Source organism: Passer domesticus, chromosome 5 (genome assembly GCF_036417665.1).
Source record: "Passer domesticus isolate bPasDom1 chromosome 5, bPasDom1.hap1, whole genome shotgun sequence".
Classification (NCBI taxonomy): Eukaryota; Metazoa; Chordata; class Aves; order Passeriformes; family Passeridae; genus Passer; species Passer domesticus.
In genome coordinates this window covers 6,967,030-6,983,192 of record NC_087478.1, presented here as the reverse complement: position 1 = coordinate 6,983,192, position 16,163 = coordinate 6,967,030, and the positions used below count along the sequence as shown (strand labels likewise).

The window sequence follows — 16,163 nt, the reverse complement described above, 5'->3', positions numbered from 1 at the left end:
AGTGAACTCCTTGGTGACCATGTTCCTGCAACTTATGCAGAACGAGCTAATGGTTGTAGAGCCTCAGGATTTCATATACTGAAAGAATCTTATCCTTTTAATTTGAATGCTTGTAATGAAACATCCCAATCTCTAAATCTGGGATTACCAATAGAGAACAAAGCAGTAAGGTGCAGGTGATCTTTGGCCTTTTCCAGCCTCTTATGGGATTATTCCATTCACAGTTATCATCCTGCAGTTTCTCACCTTTTTCCTACTTAAACCAAATGTTACATATAAATGCTACATATTCTATATTGCTACCTTGGGGATGGTAATTAATGTTTGTTTAACCTCCTTCTTTGAACTTCAGTGTCAAAGCAATCATACAGTCAAAGAACAACAGAGAGCAAATAACTCTGGGAGAGAAATTTCCTAGAACAACCAAAAAGTTAAACACGTGAGATACTTATTTGGATCTGTCTCAGACAAAGTTCAGATGGAAGGGAAGAGAGATGATCAATTACTTTAGGCTTTGAAGATGAGAATGCTGCAGCTCAGCCTGTGAAAAATCAGGCTGATGTGAGGTGGTATTTTCAAAGGTTTTATCACAGAAAAGTAGAGAACATGAGCTGACATGTCTTATCATGTGCGTACAATACAGGAGCTACAGAGCACAAAGTTTAATAATCACACTTCAGAGGGCTAGAGTTCAAAAAGAGGATGTGAGAAAATCTGAGGTCCCACTCCCCTTAGAAAGCATCACAGCTTAAAAAGAAGCACAAGAATTAGGGAGATTATTTGAGAGAGAAGACACAGGGTTTGTGCCTCCTTTATTTTGAAGTGATGAAGATACCTTACAATTTATATCTGTATTAGTGAATGTGACAAGGCCAAGGCATGTGCCCATGAGGTGTCACACACTGACTTACACAGCCAAATCCTTGGCAGGAGCAGCAGAACTCTTGGCCAGGCCAAGGAACACTCCTGAAAGCAATGCCCAGATCTGACTCAGGAGTCAGCACAGGCGAATAGATCATATTGTTGTGGCTACTCTTTTGTGGTGGGGAAGAGGGTTTAGCTGAAATGTCATATGCCAGCTAATCCTGGGATCACCAAATGGTTTGTGGCTTATTTTGCTTACTACTAAATATGCAACCACAAAAGTTGGGAGTAATGCACTTAAGCTCCAGAGAGAGGTAATATTTCAGACAACATACTGCTTGTATTTCTAATATGTTTCCTGTTGCCTAGATCTCCCAATCAACTAGGTTTGCTCAGGGGACTGGCTGGGTTACTTTTCTGAAGCTTAGCATAATCTTTTTCTTTATTCTTACTGTTGCAAAGAAAACCTTGGCACCTAGCACAGCAATCTGGATTCCATTCCAAGAGCAAATCCAAGATGTTTTTGGATCTAGCCTTACTGTAACACCAAAGAGGAAGAGAAACAGGGAGAATGCCATGGTACAGCAGGGAAAACCAATAGATTAGACAGCATAATGTATTTCACTTTGCATACCTCTGGTGTTGCCTTTTTTATACAAGCTCAAGCTCAGAAAGATACAAAAGCTGAAGCTCAAAACCATGAAACATCAAAAATAAAGCCGTCCTAAATCTCAGTTATACTCACTCATGCTTTGTGAAGAATTGAGGGGAAAATCAAAATATATAGGTTTTCTTCTACCCTGGGTGGTGTGGGTAAGAAGAGATGGTAAAATGTGAAATACTTGCACAGTAGCTTTAATCTCAGCTGGAATAATTTTGTCTTCAATTTAAAAGATATTTGCAAACACAAATACAAAAAAGACTATCTAGTTTGGACTTCTGTGAGGGAATGGATTTGAGTTTAAGTCTTTCTTTACCTACTGTGACAATAGCCTGTATGAGTTTACACTGCCCAAATCTGTGGATACATTTATTGAGGGTGGAGAAAAGAAATCTTTAATGCATCTTCACTCTACTGAGGTCATTAGCTCTTCTGAGGTTATTCTTTCTGGATTTAATAGAATCTGGTTACTTGAAACACCTCTAGTAATGAAAAAACTTCAGTGAAGTTAAGATAATTATCTGCTTGACCATTGAGATGATTGTATGTTGAAACATTATGGTTCAAATTCAAAAAAACATTTACCCATCTGCATTTGACCAACAGAAAAAATGAAGCCACTTTAGTTACAAAACTAAACATAATTTATTTAGGAGTTTCAGTACTAAGAATACTGTGCATTTTTTTATAGATGAAGAAGTAAAGTTCTTCTACCATTACATACATTTTTTTTGTTCAATGAAATTCAGATAGCAAAAAAAGCTTGAATGTATCATGACCAATAATGACAAATATTAAGCACTGTGAATCAGTCTATATTAAAAGAAAAATTGTGACTGTAAATTTAGGTCTGTTTCACTGAGGGACACACAAAAACAGGACAAAAGGAAACAATTAGCTTTCTGAATTTCACGGTTTTGCACTCCAAGCCAAAAAAATATTGGACAAAGGATATTCAGGAAACCAACACTTGAACTTACAGTCCTCCTGGCTTGTGCAATCAAATGGGAAGAACTCTACATCTGCAGTAGAAATGAGATTACTCACGACTCTGTGGATGACCAAGGCAACAGCTTCTTTCAGAGGAGGAAGGAGAGAGAAGAGACGGGAAGATATCAGGTTTTTGAGCCAAAGACTTTGCTGCTCTTCTCTTTAGATGAAGGAAAATGTATTCTAAATATCATCCAGTATCAATGTTTTATTTATAGAGTCCTCTCTAATTCCTACAATGATCTAAAGAACTTGTCTGGGGAGGGTTAGCTGTATGATCCAAGTTACCTTTTCTAACAGAATTAAGAGTTTGGCACCATTAACCACATGGTTCACAGAGGAGGCCCCTCTGGAGTGTTGGAAAGGCTCAGGAGCATTGCTCCAGCCCGAGAGAACTGGATGAATGATGGCCTGAGTTTTGGAAAAAATTAAAGTGGAATGAAGACCTGAACCTGACTTTGGTGTACAGTTAGTCCTTTCTAGAGCACAGGGAGAAGTCATCAGTCTCTGCACCCCCACTAAAATCTAAGACTTAGAAACCCAATTTTTGACTGCAAAGCAGAAATCTGGAGGAATTCACATCTCTGAAATTCAATACATGAGCACACTTGAGCAAATTCTGCATCCTATTACACATTGCTTGTTTTAATTAATATATGTCCTATTAGAAGTGAGTAGAAGAAATATTCTGACAGTTTTATTGTGTTTGGGATTATGTCAAGGATTTAGCATAAGAAAGGCCAAGTGCTACTGACTGTACATTTCCTTTTCAGATAATTTAACTGGCAAATTTGTCCTGACATATTATCTTTTGGAAAGGCTCCCTGTTACCTATGCCAGGTATAGGAACTGTGTAAAGAGCACTGCTAATCCAACACTACCTGATGTGCATCACTGCAGTAAAATCTGGATGTAAGATGATAAATTAATGCATTAAAATGGTACAGTTTAGCCAGAAAACTCCTCTCATGTTTCCCAAAATCTGGATAGTGTGACTGCATCAGTGGTTTTAATTATAAGTCAGTGGAAATTGTGTTATTTCATCTTCATGTGTTTTTTATAGATCAACATGATATTCCAGTGGCCTATGATTACTCTTACCATGGTGGTTCTTCCTTGGTGGGATACTCTAAGTTTATGTTTTGCCATTGGATTTGGCACGATACTTTAGTTTAAGCAGTCTAGTCAGAGCTACTATTTCAAATTTTCTGTGGTCTTTGCAGACATTTATATATTTATTTATTTATATATCTTACCTTATAGTGGGACAAGTATGTAAAATATTAAGTCCACTTGTATTTTTTTTGTTACTTGTGAATATTTTATATATATTTCCAGTCACATTGAAAATGTGGGTTAACAATTATACTATTATTATAAAAATGGGGAAGCTCAGACTTGCTCAGGTAACAGAATTTGGAGCATCTCCAACTGCCTTTAACTCTGGTTTCTGGGGTAATCCTGCTATAAAAGTACTTGCTTGTATTGGTCACACTACACAAACACATGGTTTTACCAGATTTCATCTCAACACTTTGTTTAAGTTAATTGGCAAAAGTTAGTAGAGTAATATTGGCATGTTTAGAGACATTTATCCCACCAATGCTGAAATATGAACAACTGCTGTGTAGAGATGAGCAACCCCCTCCATTTACTATGGTGGGACTGATAATGAGAAGCACACAAAGAAACAAATAACTTCTAAATTTTTAGCAGATAATATTGGATAACATGGAAGCCTGCAGTTCTTAAAAGTGAGGATTTAAACAAAAAAAAATAGAATAGTTTACATTACATGGCCCAGTAACTTTATATAGAGCTTTGTGCATAATAAGCAATTACACCTGCAAATGTACAAATTAGTATTTCTGCTAATAGGAAAACCATATTTTAACTTCTATGTAAAAGAATTGGAAAGTTTGAGTGCTTTATCTTCATTTTGGATTTATTTTCTGAAAGTTCAGTATGGCTGTTGTGCTGGACTGATATAATTTGATGTAAATACACAGAACTTAAACCTGACCTAAACACTGCGGGCTTGGCTCATCTGAAACTGTCTGTCACCTATCAGACAGCAGAAAAGACAGAAGCCAGAAAAATGTTGATCAGCAGAGATTCAAAACAAACTAAGAAGGCCCTAAGGGTCTCCAAAACCAGTGGTTCAGCCCTTCATTCAGCTGCCAGTCTCTCATCTAGTTTGCTTTACCTTAGCTTTATGTTAAGCTCCTTCACTCCACTTGAATGTCACACAGAGACCTGCTTCACTCTCCTGATTGTTAAGATTTCCCTGAGCACAGCCCTTGGGGGCTGGGAGAATCTGTTGAGTGAGAGCTTAATTGTAAGGCAGAATTACAAGGCATCTCACCATTATGTTGTAGACTCAACATTGTAGCTTCATAAGGTTAATAAGACCTTTGAAGCAAATACAAAAAAGAAATACAAATTCCTGTCTCTGTGCTGCTTTGAAGGAACTTCAGAAAAGATGTCTGTAAGAAAAGGAAAAGTCAACAGCCCTGTTTTAAAGAGGCAAGGCTTAACTTCTGAACAAAGCCCCAGTGTTCCCAATGAGCACTGAGTTATGCCACGGTTTGTGTCCAGCCTTTGTGAGCAAATCCCCCTCATCTGCACTTCCATAAAATCAGTCACAGGGGACACCTGAAGTTTCTGGCAGATGTCAACTGCAAAATGGAGCCTTTGACAGGCAGACTTGTGAAGTGGTCGAGAGCATGTTTAAACATGCCTTCTAAGCCTGAAAATTTACAGGGTGAAGACAATCTTGTAAGAGGGAGCTAGAAAAGGACAGAGGAAAAGTACCATGAAATCTTTACTAGAAATTGACTTGTTTGGTGTCCTAATTTATTTGGAAATTAAAACTTTTATGAGGATAATCACAGAAAAATAATCTACTTTAATGTCATGAAAAATCCCTGCCTGTTCTGGCACATTTCATAATGTTCAGATTTGTTTCCTATACTTCATAAGTGCTCCTGTTAACACACTCACCCATAAGTTCTCATGTGAATATTCCTTTTTTGTGCTCTCTTCCTCCCACACTTGATGCTTCTTTCACATTTCCTTCCTATGAACTATTGCTTTTCCATTGCTGAGTTGCTCTCAGTGAACTTCTGTTTGGTGTTTTTTTAAAGTCTCATTCTTCAAACCTCTCTGTAAAAATGATGAGCTATTGATGGATAGACCAAGGGACAATGCATTAGAGAGAATTTTTGAAAGGGAGCTCTTTCCTTTTGATGCTATTCTGCATGCTGAAAATTATTAAATTAAAATTATTTTCAAATACAAGTATACAAAATCACAGTAGCAGCTCTAGATTTAGACAAAATCTAGTCCTGGATCTGGTAGAGCATGGATTTGCCCATGAGAATCAAAACTGAAATGTGAGCCACATACAGAGGAAGGACTGTCTCTGCTGGAGCAAGGAAAAAGTGTGGTTCTCTCTCACCAGAGCTGGAGATGTTTGTTGTAATCCTCTTCACACTACAAGTAAGGAGCAGCAAGGAGCCACTGACCCTTGTGCCTTCCTGAAGGATGAGAGAAATTCAAGCTTAAATGTCTGCCCTGTCCACTGCAAGAATCTGAATCTGGTTCTTGCAATGGAGTGTTTGCTCTTGCCACTGGCATCTTGGTAGCTTGGATCCAAGCATGTCTGTTTCTGGTTTTAACCAAAAATTGCACACTGCATAGGAGACCGTTTTCCAAATGAAGTTTTTATCAAAACCAGCATGATCCTTTGAAAAGCATTAATGAATTGGAATTTCCTGATGAAAACATTCCACCGAAAAATTCCTGAACTAACTCTACTCTTCATTTCAGCTGGATTTGGATCCGGTCCTCAATTACTAGAAAACACTTCCTTCCTCAGCAGAGCTGACTAACAGAAATTCTTTAAATGAATGAAGACAGACAAGTCATTAGCTTTTTTTTCACAGCGAAGTCTGAAGTCTGAAAGAAAAATCTTGTGCAGGCAGGTGAGGCTAGAAATGTGTCTGTTCTATTGAATAAACATACCAGGAATCAAACAGGATTTTTAGATAGCTCAAAAAATAACAAAGCAAGCTTGTGAATAAGGACTGTCCAAATATTTTTTGAATGAATAAGACTCACTTGAAAAGTTTAATCATTGATTTCATTTTACACTTGAGATCATTTGCAGTCATGTTTCTTTTTAAAGTAAGACTGATGTCATTTAAGAAACACAGAGGCTGAAAATATTTGCAAATCTTAATTTTCACAGTATTACTTCAGGAAATAAAGCTGTCTCAAGTTCATTAGGTGTTTTAAAAGCTTTTGAATAAAACAACAAAACCCTAAATGATAAAAATTTTATTCTGAGAAGTCATTGCGTACATCAAAGTTATTCTCTTCTCTTTTGAAGAATATGGGGCAAATCTAAATTAGATACCTGTTGGTGCATAACTGCATTTAATTTTTGGCTGCTCTGCTGTTAAATATGAACTCAAAATCCAGAGGATCTTGTTGTATACTGTACATGAACAGCCCTCAGAGTGATGCAAACCTTAGAAGAAGGAACGGAGGTAATTCTAAGCATGCAGAAAATGTAAGCACTGGAGTTTCTGAGTGCATTTGTGTAGCTCCTTCTTCCTCTCAGGAAACATTGCTGAAGCCACAGAAAGAACCTCAATGCAGTCTGATTTGGGAAGTTATTATGGACAGGTACTTTAATGCCTTGCAAGTTCTGAATAGGTCCATTGTTCCTAAACACAAATTTGGTGCCAACACCCCTGTTTTACATCACGAGCATCATATACTGATCACTGCTCACCCAAGAAGTGTCTGGCAATGCTGGAATTGGGCACCCATGCTGGAATCCTCCACACTAACTCTGGCCATCTGCTTGTGCACCGCAAAGAAGCTCCTGCTCACCCGAGGGGAGAGCACGAAGTGTTCTGGGGTGCAGCTCATCCCATCATCATGACACGGGCTGACTGCAGTGAGATAACTCCTGCCTGCCACTGGCAACGAGCTCAGGTAGAGCTGCCTACACACTGGATTTCTACAGAGCTTGGAGGAATGCCACAGCCCACTGAAATCTCGTGCTTGGTATCACATAAGACCTAAAGGTATTTTTTTTTGGCTTTTTTATCTTATTAGTCAAGGAAACCAATGAGGCTTTCCCAGTTACACACAATAATCATGTGCCAGTTTTGTGCTGTTTGATGAGAATTGAGTGTGCATCATTTCTCTGTAAGTCAAGCAGGGTTTTATGTAAAAGGTAACACATTTTTCACAGATAAGAAGGGAATAGTGTGTCCCAATGGTTTTAGATAATCTAGTTGAAAAAATGATGGGGGTGGTGAGGATTGTATTTAATATACATCTTAGATCCAACTGGTATGTTAAAAGTATTTTTGGGAATATCTGGGCTTATTTTTCTTCTGAACACAGAAAAGTGGTGTTAGTTTTATGGGCAAACCTCTATGTAAGACTACTTGTCTTGGTTGGGAATTGGCAAAATTAATTCCATAGTTCATTAAAAAAAAATTAATAACTTTATAAATCAGTAAAAGTAGTATAAACTACATTTTCCAGTCCGAGAACACCTGTAGACAGAGGGCAGTTTGGGAGGGTTAATTTAGTACCTAGGTTAAAATAAATCTTCAGAGTTTTATGAGACCAAAGTTAGGAATTCTCTGGGTAATGGTGTTTGTTTTGCTTTTAACAACAACAATAACAGTATCTTGATTGCATGAGTGTTGGCATATTGGTATTCCAGAGAAATGGAAAAAATTAATGTTGTGTCAATATTTTAAACAGGTAGGTGGGACAATCTAGTAATTATATTCCTGACAACTTACATTGACACAGGGCAAAATAATAGCATAGTTGATAAAGGGCTTTACTACTCAAAATCCAAAGTAGGGTAATGCCATTAAAGTCAGTCAACATGGGTTTATGAAAACAATTCTTGTCAAAGTACCTTTCAGTGAGATTACACATCCCCTCTGATAAAGGTAAATGATGCAATATACATTGTATAAGGTATTTGACTGTTATCACACAACATTCTATGAAAAATGCACGTTATAAAATCAACATATGACATTTTATGAGGATTTAAACCTTGCTAGTGGTTCAATCTCCACATCCTCATTGAGGGTTTATCATGTGGGTGTGTTTCTAGATAATTTTTTTCATGGTTCAGACTAAATTACCATCCAATGTTTTTATCAACAGTCTTGAAAACACCCGGCTCCTAAATACCTTCACACAGTAAATCTTATGAAAATGAAGAGTAATGAAGAAAACTGATTAACAGGGTCTTTATTACCAACAATAAAAATGTATATATCCAATAATAAAAATGCAGGCATTGAGCTTTAAATTTTTGAATGCTTCCTGGGCTGCAGTGACCACAAAATGGAGAGTTGGCACTGTGGATATATAGATGATTCATGCCTACAGAAAAAGAGTACAATGAAAACCAAAGAAAGTGAATGAAAAGCTTGCATTACCTCTCTATTTGTCATGCTTACTGCTCTGGGGTTATTGTGTCTTGTTAGAGTGTCTCTGCTCTAAGACAAAAGCTTAAAGGAACAGAAATTGTTCAGAAAAAAAGTCAGAAATGTTATTGAAAGTTGAAATATGACTGAGAATGACTATCTGACTGCTAAAGGGACTTGCCTTGTCTGAAGAAACAAAAATCGTCTGCAGACTGAAACACAGAAAAAGCAGAGAAATGTGATGATAATTTTATGGGGGTTATTTGTTTGTGTGCTGTGGTTTGGGTTTGTTGCTGTTTTTTGTTTGTTTTTGATGGTTTGGTTTTGGTTTTGTTTGTTTGCTTGTTTGTTTTGTTTTATTTTGTCTTTTAATCTAGCAAACAAAGTTATGTACAGATGAGTGGATACCGAGGGAACACAGACTCCATGCAGAAAAACTTTACCATGTAAGACTGAGAGAAATTATCTAGATACAGTCTGTCTGAAATAATAATAATCTTCTCCATCAGTAAAATATGCTTAATTAATGATATGTGCTTATGTAATGACATGATTTGTTGGGATAAAGGGTTTAATACCTAAAATGTTAGCACCAGATCCCTGCATGCTTTTGCTTGTTTCAGAAGGGCTTTCATTGGAGACAAACATATGCTGCACCAGATTTCAACATATCTGTGAAGAATAGCAACATTCTGGTATATGGCCATGTTTTATTCTCCAAGTGTATGGTTAAATTGAATTCTGGTGAAATATCTAAGTGGTGTTGCAAAGACCCATAAAACTACATTGTGTTGTGTCAGGGGAGGTTTAGGTTGGATATCAGGGAAAGGTTCTTCACCCAGAGGGTGGCAGGGCACTGGAAGAGGCTCCCCAGGGCAGTGGTCACAGCAACAGCCTGACACAGCTCAAGGAGCATTTGGAAAATTTTCTCAGGCACAGGGTGTGACTCTTGGGGTGACTCTTAGCAGGACTAAGAGTCAGACTTGATGATTCTTGTGGGTCCCTTCTCATTCGAAATATTCTGTGATTCTATGATACATTGCATGAAAAGAATGTCTGCAAAAATGCACATTACAATTGGTAGAGGTTTGGGGCTATACTGAATGCAAGACTAGGCTTGTAGGTAATGTATTTAATTCTTTCACAAAAGTAGTAATAAATTACAAGCAGTTGAAAGGCACCATTATAATTCTTGCCCTGTGAAAGTTAGGAATGCTTCAAATTGGAAACATGAAAAAATTCAAAACCTGTTTGCTCTGATCAGCAGAGCATGTTGTCAGTCCCTGACCACTGGCATGGAAAGGAAATAAATGGGTAAATACCAGAAAGGTAGCAGAGCTTTGGGGAGAAAAACAACCAAGGAAATAAGCCCCATCACAAAATAAATGAACAGTCATTAATATTGAAGCTCATCAATATTTTTTTCTGTTGTCAGTGTTGCTCACATCCCTTATCTCTGACACCCAGGGCTACACATGCAATTACAGAAATGAGCAGTAGATTGGGGAAAATACAAAATCAGAGTCTTGACTTGACAAGATACTGGCCCACACCTTGCTCTGGGAAGCCCATTACTGGAAGGCAGAGGAATCTTCAGAGCAGCCCAGGAAAAAAAATCCTGTGCCAGCTAGGGAAGAGGTAAGGTTAGATTACCCAAGCACATTGATCCACAGCACCTCTCCAGCACCATTTTTCAGGAGAGTCATCCAGGTTTTAAGGTTGGCTTCCCCTGGTAACATCCAGTGTGGTGATGGCACCAGTTCATGTGCCTGTTTTACTCCAGGGGAGATTGGATTTGCTTGATTTTCTTGTTCCCAGATGGTGTAAACTGTAATCTTTATTCCCAGTAGGCAAATAGGAGCTGTCACCTGCAGTGCAAACATCAGTGTAAAGAACCCCTGGTGTGCAGCATTCAACACAAAACAGACACTGTCAAGATCATCTTTGTACAGTCAAGCAGGAAGGAAAAGCAAACACACTCTGCTTATACTCATTTACACGTTATGTTGCCATAAGCTTTCTCCAAATATTATGTAGATGGAAAAGTAGACCTCATGCTGCTGTAAATCAGTAGCTGTGCTGTGGCAGCAGGAGAAAACAGTTAAGGGATTCAGTTTTCTTCCAAGAAAAATCATACTTTTCAATTCCATCTGAACCAGGGCCAAAGGAATATTCCTTATCTGGCTGCAATAAGCGTTCTTTCAAGCAGGGATATATGACCATCACACTCTGCTCAGGCCAGGTCTGCACTGCCAGGATGTGGAGAGGGGATTAATCCTTGGGATATGGGTGCCTCTTAAACCAAGAGACCCTGAGGGACTTAGGCACCCACCCCCCTTGCATTTCAAAGAGGATTGGGTTCTTGCAGCCTCACAACCTAGGAGTTCCCTCAAGTTTCTCTTCATAAACAGCAGTTCATATTTTTATTAAGAAAACCACAGATGAACTTTGTGCCTGGGAATACTACCACACACATCCTGAGATGGAAATTACTGAGCAGGATTTAGGGTTTTAAAATTTATGCATTACTGCAAAATTGCTGCTTCACAACAACATCACTGTCTTAATGTCTACAGTTATTTTTCTTTCACTGGAAAAAAGAAAAAAGAAAGACTAATCAGACAAAAGACTTGATTTGGTTGCACCAAACAAAACCTTAGTATGCAAAGCATGACAGCACAACTCAACAGAGAGAGCTGTGATTTAGGGCAGGGCAGGATTTAGTTTCACATTGACTCCCAAAATTAAGAGGTAGATAGAATGGCTCCTTTGTCTCCCGTGCAGTATCTCACAAACTGAAGTCTGCTCACTGTTCACTGTCACATTGCTCAATGTTTCAGAGAATCTGCCTTTTGAACAGGACAGATTGAATCCTAAATAAGTAGTGATAAAATCTACAGCCAGAATGTTATGTAGCATTTCACATGAGCCCAGACTGTAGAACGTGAACATCACCATCCTTCACACACAACCATTTCTCTCAAGTGAACCACAGGTATCCCTTTACCCTCAGCTTGTCTGCAGTCAGGTTTCAGTTCTGTGCAGTCTGCCAGGGTGGGTGCTGGATTAACCATGGCCTGGATGCAGAGAGAGGCTGTCTCAATGTAAACCCAGATTAGGTCAAATAACCTTTATTACTTCATGGACAACTTCCCCATAGTAACTATTCTGCTCCAGAAACTGCTGAGCAGACTCAATACACAAGTGAATGACTTGTGCTGAGTCTGAGTTAAAAAGTCCTATAAAGCACAAACTGGACATGCGAAGGAACCTCAGCTCTCCCAAAACATATTAAGGACAGTGCAGAAGCTTCTTGGCTCTGGAAGGAGTCACCCAATGGTATTGCCAGCATTAAGATGAGTATAAATAAGCTCATCTTTACTCCAGCAACTCTTTCCAAACCATGCAGATATCTGCGCTTGATTTCCCACATCCCAGCTATGTCTTCCTCTGGATTTATGCCTGATATGTTCTTTAAAATTATATTATCCCAACTTTCTATTATCTAGACATTGTGGCCTCCCATTAGTAGTAGATATTCCATTGTTTCAGAAAGCTTTTTTGTGGTTTATTTTAACGTAAGGGCAGCTGATTCTCACAATGCCTGTTCAGAGCTATCTTTTCTTTGCAGGGACTTGAGTCCACATGTTTAATGGGATCCTGGTTGGAAAATATAAAAGTATTTTGGTACTAATATTTTACAGCTTCTCCTATGAAAGATCACCCACTTTGCACAGCCTAATTTTGTATGAAGGAGAAGAAAGAGAGAACAATAGAGAAAGTCTGAGAAGAACATGCCCAGGATTCTGCAGCACACAGGTAAAACAAGACCAAAACTCTGACTCCAGGCTCTGCTCCAGTGCATATTTAATCACTTTATGTAAAATACGAAAGCCAGCACAAGAATGATTTAGAGGGCTTCCAGCCCAGAAAATTCTGGCACTTTTCTGGAATGTGGTAAATATGGGGCAGTGAAGGTCTTTGAAGTCAAGCAGGGTGTGCTTCAGTGCAAGGCTCCTGAGGAAAAGCAGAGCTCCTCTTCCTTACCCGTGTCAAGCGTGCAGGTAGGGGAGAGAAAAAAGAGGCTGAGTGCTCTGAGGAGAAACCTCACTGCAGCCAGAGAACAAAGTAAGAGTGCCCCACTGCCTCTCTTGAGAGTCATGGCAGGACCCCATTTAGAGGCAAAACCCTCATACTTCAGGTACTGAGGACATGTGCTCAGCAAAAGTCTTTAGGGAATCCAAAGACTTCAGCTGTGGACACTGAAGTACCAAGATGCAGCACGCAGTGTTGAGGATTCAGATAGCAGTTTGGTCATTTGAAGGAAACAGCTTTCCATACACCCACTATGGACAGGAAATACTAACAAACCAGGGTCAAATGTGCTTCCTTCTGTTTGGGGCATATTCAGGTAATTTAACTGCCATGTAACTTCTATTTATTCCCCTAAATGGATCTCTGAAACTCTTTATGCTGATTTATTTGTAAACCAAGGAAGGCCTCTCTAAAAATCTTTGTCATAGGAAGGCAGGAAGATATAAATAGAGAAACTGAGGCAAATCCTTTTTTTTTTTTTTTTTTTTTGCCAAAGCTGGACTTCTTAAACCATATTTTGGGCTTAAGAAAAGTGCCTCTACATTCTTATTCTGAGTGCCTCTGATCTTCTTTGTGGACAAAACACACAAGATGAATTAATCAGTGTGTTCTGCATCTGGAGCAATTCTCCATTCAGCTACCAAACACCCAACCCAACACCAGTGGAGTACCCCATGGTACTGGAGATATTTCTTTCCATAGGATAAACAGATATAGAACAGAACTTTTGACAGATATGCAGCCTTCTGGAGCAGCACATGGAGGTTAGTAAATTGTCCTGCAGAACCTAAACTTGTGCCACTTTCCTATTAAATGTAATTGAATCACACAATGTATGAAGGCAGAGTCTGCCACATGTGAAAGATCCAATTCAAACAATCTTGAAATAAGCAACATAATACAACCAAAGGCTTCTATTTTATTTCAATTATTGTCATGCAAACTATTTCTAAGTGTAGAACATTGAGTCAGAAAAATATTTGTTTGAATGTACTTAAAAAAACCTGGATTTTTTATCCAAATTGATCAGTAAACTAAAAAGAGTAAAGTTTTCCCTAAATAAGACAAGGAGAATCAATGCCTTGGACTTGCACTGTTAAATTGAAAACACATGCATTGATGATAAGAATGACGATTAATAAAATACAAACAGCAAGCAAGTCCTTCTATCTTGGGAGTACACAGTCTTTGGACAAAATCTACTATTTCATTGTCCAACACAGAAACATCATCAAATACTTAAATTTTTGTATTTTTAATAACTTGGTATTTTACCCTGATTTGAATCCTGAACTTGAAAATGGATTTGTGTTTTTCATGGGCTTCCTTAAGACCACTAAGGGCAACTCATCTTTAGCACCACATGAAGATGTAACCTTGCCAAAGCCCAGGTGGAAAATAATTTGGCTTTATACCCAAATATTGTAAGAGGCCCACACATAGCTCTGAGAATGGAAAGATGCCAGATGGAGGCCAAAGCTTTTAAGTTGTTAAACTGAACCCATTTAGCCACCATTTCTTCTGCCACATAGGCTTGTAGCCTAAGTTAATCATCCTGCCATTTCACTTATTTAGCCAAATTCCAGCATGCAAGCATAAAAAATGAAACCTTATGTATTACTAAATATAGTAGAAGTCCCATCTACAGTTTTAATTAGCTACAGGAATACATCATTTCAGCCTAAGCTCTTCAGACAACATCAGGTACATCTCAGCAAGCTGGAATTTATAAGTTTAAATTCACTTTCCATTTCATTGAAAATTCAGTTATTTTTCCTTAAAAACAGTTCAATGCATGTTTCCACTGCTTTGTATAATCATAAGACTCTCATTAACAGTTGCTAGACTGAATTCTATGGCTGGAGCTGTACAATGTAGAGAAAACATAGAGAAATCAGGGATTCCACACTTCATTCTGTCTATACATTAATATATGTGTGTATTTATGCACATATACAGGCATGAACAACAAAAACTGCTCAAAGGGAATACTATTCCGAAACTGTAGAAGTTGTCCTCAAGCTGTTCTACCTAAGACCAAACACTGGTTCCTTATATACTCATTTCTACATGTGGAATAAACTATGTGAAGTGAATGGTGACATATGGTTATTGACACCTCTCTATAAAAGAGAATGTACACAGAAAACTATTTCTAGCAATTATTTCCACATCTAGGAAAATCTTGATCCAACTGTAAAAAGTCATCTGAAGGAGCGCCATGGATGGACAATGACTTGAACTATTTAAAACTGCACTGAAAAACTTCAGAAGGATTTATTTAAAAGTAACAGTGGAAAAGAATCAGTTTATTTTTACTTATTTTCAGGCAGCCGTCTTAGGCGTGTGGTCCTGTTGGGATCTTTGTCCAAACCTGAGCCTTGAAAGAGCTCACCCAAAGTCTGTACTAAGCCTGCAGGCATTTCTCTCTTGTGTTCTGGAGAAACCCAGAGCAGCTCACACTGCACCAGCTGCTAAGCACCGAAATCTGGCTGCACTGAATTTAGCCTAAGGAAACTTAAGAAGTCATTTTCACTTCAGCTATAAATCCAGTCTTTGGATTGAGTCAATTAAGAATTTGATGTTCAGCACGTCCAAATGAAGCACTGGTGGCTTGCCAGTAAAAACCCAATATATTGCAAGATAATAAAGTATCTTGTGAATACCAGAAAGCTCAATTATATTAAAAGCCTTCAGCTTAAGCAAGGCTATTTCCTTGATTTCTGTCTCTATTTAATTTTCAGGCTGTGACAGTAACTACTTCATCATGTGCTGGTTGATTTCCTAAGAGCATTAAAGTACACAGTAAGTCAGACAGAGCCATTTCAAATATGCAAACAGGGAGCTAGAATCACCCTATGCCAGGTTGTCCTGAAAATGCACATAAAAAAGAGTTTAGGGATCATCATGATATAAGTTGAGGGATTTATTAATTTAGCTAGGTTTTATTAACTTAACCCTTGGTCTCCTAATTTTGAAATCTAATAACTACTCTAAAACTGTACATGGATGTTTTAATAATTTTCCTATTAATAAGCAAGAGAATTTAAAATTAAAGTGCATTATTGCATTCC

The 16,163-nt window shown here is 38.2% G+C and overlaps 1 long non-coding RNA gene across 1 annotated transcript; it reads left to right on the top strand.

The window, feature by feature from the left end:
• The first annotated feature begins 12,193 nt into the window (after positions 1-12,193).
• Positions 12,194-15,891, top strand: LOC135301228 (uncharacterized). The gene is made up of 3 exons (XR_010362960.1): positions 12,194-12,333; positions 12,699-12,813; positions 15,834-15,891. It is a non-coding gene; the product is annotated as an uncharacterized LOC135301228 (long non-coding RNA).
• The last annotated feature ends 272 nt before the right edge of the window (positions 15,892-16,163 follow it).